Source organism: Notothenia coriiceps, unplaced genomic scaffold (genome assembly GCF_000735185.1).
Source record: "Notothenia coriiceps isolate Sejong01 unplaced genomic scaffold, NC01 NC01_scaffold00000339, whole genome shotgun sequence".
Taxonomy (NCBI): Eukaryota; Metazoa; Chordata; class Actinopteri; order Perciformes; family Nototheniidae; genus Notothenia; species Notothenia coriiceps.
The window spans coordinates 20672442-20677816 of NW_011333040.1; the positions used below are offsets into that span (position 1 = coordinate 20672442).

The 5375-nt window shown below is 39.5% G+C and overlaps 1 protein-coding gene across 1 annotated transcript in view; it reads left to right on the forward strand.

Moving 5' to 3' along the window:
• The window catches only part of LOC104948581 (uncharacterized), a 23160-nt gene extending 21584 nt beyond the window's left edge, over nucleotides 1–1576 (forward strand). Inside the window, exon 13 of the mRNA XM_010774785.1 lies at nucleotides 1565–1576. The gene's annotated coding sequence lies outside the window, so the exon portion shown is untranslated. The remainder of the gene's footprint in view (nucleotides 1–1564) is intronic.
• The last annotated feature ends 3799 nt before the right edge of the window (nucleotides 1577–5375 follow it).

A 5375-nucleotide genomic window follows, 5' to 3' on the forward strand; every position in this document is an offset into this window, starting at 1 on the left:
GTGTCGTGTGTCGTCGTCGTGGTGTGGTGTGTGTGTGTGTGTGTGTGTGTGTGTGTGTGTGTGTGTGTGTGTGTGTGTGTGTGTGTGTGTGTGTGTGTGTGTGTGTGTGTGTGTGTGGGGGTGTGTGTGTGTGTGTGTGTGCATGTGAATGTTAGTCTCCCTGAGCAGCTGCACCTTGTATGGCAGCCTCTGCCTCTGTGTGAATGTGTGTGAATGAGTGATGATGACTTATATAAAACTGTTTTGAGGGGTTGTAGAGACTGGAAAAGTGCTCATAAATGCAGTCCATTTTCCATACAAAAAGCAGCAAGTACTGTGTTAACATTTGAAACAGTATTTAGATCAGAATAAGCCCAACTGAATCAATTAAAGGTAGGGTAGGTAATTCACTTCAGAAACACTTTTTTTTATATTCCATGGAATGCTCTTAACATCCCGATAGCAATGAATACATTAAATGCTTTGACAATAAATATATACAAATATTTCATCTGTGGAAGCCGTGGCGCTGTAAAAAGCAAGTCCAATTATCTGCCTCGGCTGTCAGCCTTCCATCTGTGCACAAACTTATCTCGTGCCCTCATTGGTCATGTGCGCGTCCTTGTGTGTTGGAGGAGGGGCTCTGTAAGAAAGTCTGAAGGGAGGGGCAGATTTTTTCCGGCTGTGTACTTTCAAATTCTAGCGCACTCTAGCTGGTTCATTCTTACCTACCCTACCTTTAAACTAGGACTTTAAAACTACACTTACCAATACAATTGCTTACATTACATTATATTTTATTCAGCATACCCAACTTATAATAAAAGCAATCATCCAAGAGTATACAATCTCAGCCCAGCAAGAATCCAAGTATGATGGTGTCCAGACATTTATGTTAAGGTCATTCCTCTTGTTCAAGTCTTTGTCCTATGCCTTGTCTGGAACTCCCTGTTTTATTTTGTAGTAGCCTTTCCCTCTTGTTTCAGATCACTTAACTTTGTGTATTTCCCACCACTGCGAATGTCTACCCCACCCTGACTTTCTTCACCTGTGCCCCCTCCCCTTGTGTATAGTCTGTGTCTCCCTTGTTCTGTGCCAGTTCGTCATGTCTCTTGATGCCATGTCTGCAGCCATCCCTCGTGACTAAGCACTCCACTATTGACTCCTTGATGTTCATTTTTTTTTGTTTATCATTTTTTTTATCCTGAAGGTATCCGTTTCTGATCCTCCAAGTGAGGGTTTTGTGTTTGTTCTTGTATTTTTAATCGATCTTCTGATTAAAAGCCTTGGTCAATTTGTATCTGTCTGTTCATTTTTACCTGGTGAGGTGCATTTGCGTCCTGAGCGTTGTCATCCGTAAGGGTTAGGGTTAACCTTCAAATATGCAAACCTTTTAGAGTGCAACATACTTCTTATTGGTCTGCACTGTTTGAGAATGTCATGAACTACACTGTAGCTATGTAAAAGCCTTGAATTATTTGTTTTTTTTATTTGAATACTCATTGTGCAGTGGAAACAGGTAGGTTTCAAGTGTGCAATGGAAGATGTGCAGACCTCCTTCTATCCTTCAATCACAGCACGGTAGGCCAGTCCCAGTGTCTTAAAGGGGATCCTCTACAAATCTACAGCCCAATACTGATGGTATCACCCGTGAATAAGTCAGGACAGACCTTCAGTAAAATGACCCCATCAGACATTTGGAGCCATTGTTCTCCTTTTCTTTGTGTCCCTCTTATACTCCTCATCTGTCTAACGCCTTCTTCATTGCCGTCATCTCGCTGAACAGAAGTGATTCTCCAGAGCCCTAATGGACGAACGCAGAGAGAGGGATGATGGTGAGCGAGAGGAGGATGAGGAGTAGGCGGAGGAAACAAAGTAAAGCTTTTAATCTGTAAATGGCGAGGGGTAATGGCCATTTAAGCATTAAGATACCCCCGTCCGTCTGCTCTGTTTGCGTCTCCTTAATGCTCCTTAAACATTTATGAAGGCTGATAGCAAAGGAAGGCCGTAGCTACGCTGTAATCAAATCACTGTTGGTTATAGGGCTGTACTCGGAAGAGTGATGGAGGCAGGGGGGAGAGAAGGAGAAGAGGGGGAAGCTGGGAAATAACTGGAGTGACAGTGTGAGAAATTGAGGAAGAATGGGGGGAAATAGAAAGAGGAATATATTAGCTCTCTAAATAGTTGCGTAAAATAACGCAATGTTTTGCTGTCAAATACAATAAAGCAGAGTTTACATTACACTTAAACACATCTCTGTCTCTGAGGGTTCCCTCCCAAAGAGTGTGGACTGACATTTCACTTGCTACTCAAAGTAGAGTAAATACATTGTAATCCCTTTCTCAACAATATATTCCAGTTAATGGAAAGAATATTTGGATAATAATGAAATGGTGGCAAATTATTTGTACCAAATGTCCACCCTGTCATGACAGGGTGGACATCTTTGGCTAATATTAGCATTTAATGAGCACATGGTGAGTTAACATTCAGTTAGCAACATGATTCAGTTAGCAAGGTGACTACTGTAAACTGTGTTCGTTATTCTCCCGTCCAGGAGAGAAGCTTTAAAAGGAGACTAAATGGAGTCTCTGTGAAAGTTCAATTGGGTACTTTAATTTATAAAAGGCGCGGGTTGGTCACAAGCATGATATTGTTCAGTCAGACAAACAGCTGTGATCCGCTCCTCGTTAGGGAAGAGAAGAGGCCGATCTCTCCTCCGGTGCTGTTATATATCCTCTGCTGGCTCCTCCCCGCCAGCCGGCTCGCCTCGTCTCCAATGTCCGTTGTTGCATTTAAACAGAGGATTGGTTCTTTTCACATTCAATATATGCTTAACACGCCTTTTCTCCTCATATTCTCTTTCATCACTTTTCATGTAACATATTCTAAACGCTGTAATCAATACTCTAAAAAATACTTCTCGGCTCGTTTGGTTTCCGGTCATTCCGGATGTTGTCACATGCTACTCTCGTCTGTAAACAATAATGTATTCAAATAAACTGTACCTTCATTTAATATTCAGCATGGTAGTATCTCGACATCTATAGTTGTAGTGTTAAATCAGTAGGCTTCGGTTTGCACCACTCCATATCATTTCGCTCCTAAATTCACCTCTTTAGGAAATTGTAAATTGACCACATGCTAACTGCCAACCGGAGATGAAAGAGTTTCAGAATAAAGCTTAACAGCTGGTTGTGCACAAGAATTTCTGGTTTTTCAGTGTAAAACTGCATTAAAACTGACGGCATGTTTAAACTACATTTCCCCATTAAAACATTGATTTTAATTTCTAACAGTCCCTCCTTACACACCTGAAAGGGTGTACTGAAATCAATGAGTTCTTCATCTGAACTTTGCATATTACATATCTTATATTAACAAATATACAATCAAATGGAATGGTTTTATAGCCTTAACTTTAAAAAAATACTAAATAAATTCTTTGTTCAAACATAAAAGTTTTCCCTTGTGCATAACTTCTAGTGTTTACATTCAATATCATTCTTCAAAATAGCAGCAATGGCTTGGTACTAGAACATTTCTTCCTCCCTCCTTTCACAGAAACTGTTCTAATACCACGCTCAGTGTTAAGGCACTTGTTTTTACAAAGTGAAAAGAAACAAACCATTTTAGAATAGCAATGATTTTTACAACATGAGATCCACCATATTAGAATAGTATAAAGTAATAAAGAATAAAATAAAATATCTTGGATTGGCAAAGTAAATTGAAAAATAAAAATAAACTATCTTGGAATAGTGTAAAGTAAATTGAAATGGATTCACTCCATTTTAGCATTTTATTTTGCTCACTTCTTCACATGATTTCATAATTTAAAGAATCACATCAGCTGGACATTCATTGATCAATCTCATCTCCGAACATCCATATCATTTAAACTAACTCATCATTGTCATCAACATCTGTATACGGGGTGGGTCGTCTTGTTCTGCTAGCATTTGTAACTGTCTCCTCATTCCTCATGAGAAATGTACCCTCCCTCCTTTCATACCATTTAAGGTATGAAAGTAATATGTTCTCTAGAAGGGGCCGTCGTGATCAATCGGTACGTTCTACTTTGGGGTACGGCATTCTAGACAGTCATTTCTGGGAGAAGATTTTGGTCAGTTACAACAGTTGTAGAATTTCATCACTTAAAAGTTCCTACTCAGTACCTTTGGGTGGTCTGTTCTAATGCTGTGATAAAGTCCCTGAAATGGTGTGAGAACCGGTGGAATATCAATAACTCATTATACTAATTTATTTTCAATTATGGTCTACTTAAATAACTATGCTAACCCCTTTTACAGTGTGTGGAACCTTGGGTGCCCGAGCATGTGATAATTACTCCATCCTTTAACAAGGACTTTAAAACAGAAGTCATTTCATTAATGGTTTGCAGTTCAATTCAGGAATTTACACTTATGGCAGATATGTTTCTCCTTTAAATAACATCTCTAAATGTCAGGTCATCACTGATTGAATGGATGACCTTTAGGAGCTGGTGGCGCTTGTCTTTTAAAACTCATACTCTGGTGCCCTGCGCTCCCTCTGAAGCTGCAAGTAAGATTTAAAACATCTGCAGGGTGGGTTGGGCGACCCCTTCTCCCTGAACGATGTTTGTTGTAACAAATATGCACCATCACAATGAGTGATCCAAGGCCCTGCATGTATTGCTCCCAACTACATTAGTTTTAAAAAATTAAACTTTGCAATCGCTCTTTGCCCAGTGTCTTTTTAAAACTCTACATCTTGGACGAAAAACAAATGTTATTTCCACCTTAATCTTCCCTCCTGAGGTAATAACCATGCTACAATGGAGAAATCAATACTTTAGATTTGAATACTATCTTTGGCTTGGTACTAGCTCTACCTTTAACATTTTCCATACAAATAAAGATTTGTCTGCTTTTATAGAGTGGTTACTAAAACCATCCCTTTAAACTGTAGGTCTATACTGTAACAAATTAAATCTTCCCCAAATTCACACATGAATAAAAAACTCTTAAAGAATAATTTGTTCACATGATGAAAAGATTGAATAATATGTTCTATCCTCAGTGTGTTTTTAGGGTTATTTAATAGTTTCCTCTTTCTTTCTTTATAAATTCACCAATTGATTAATTCATGGCTAATAAATATTTCTTTACGTATTTCTCGTTGGTGAATAAGTGTGTTTATGTGTAAACTCACTCACTCCCGTTTTCCTTCTCTCCCCCTCTGGTTGTCAAGCCACGACCCCCTCACGTTCTGCCGGACCATGCCAACTCCTCCGTCCTTTCCTCTCCTCCGTCCACCTTCTCCTCAGTCCATCCGCTCTTGGATCCTTCCGCTGTAACTCTTTTCAGTGTCCCATCTGCTTTGCTTTTCATCTCCTCCTTTACAGTCTCTAC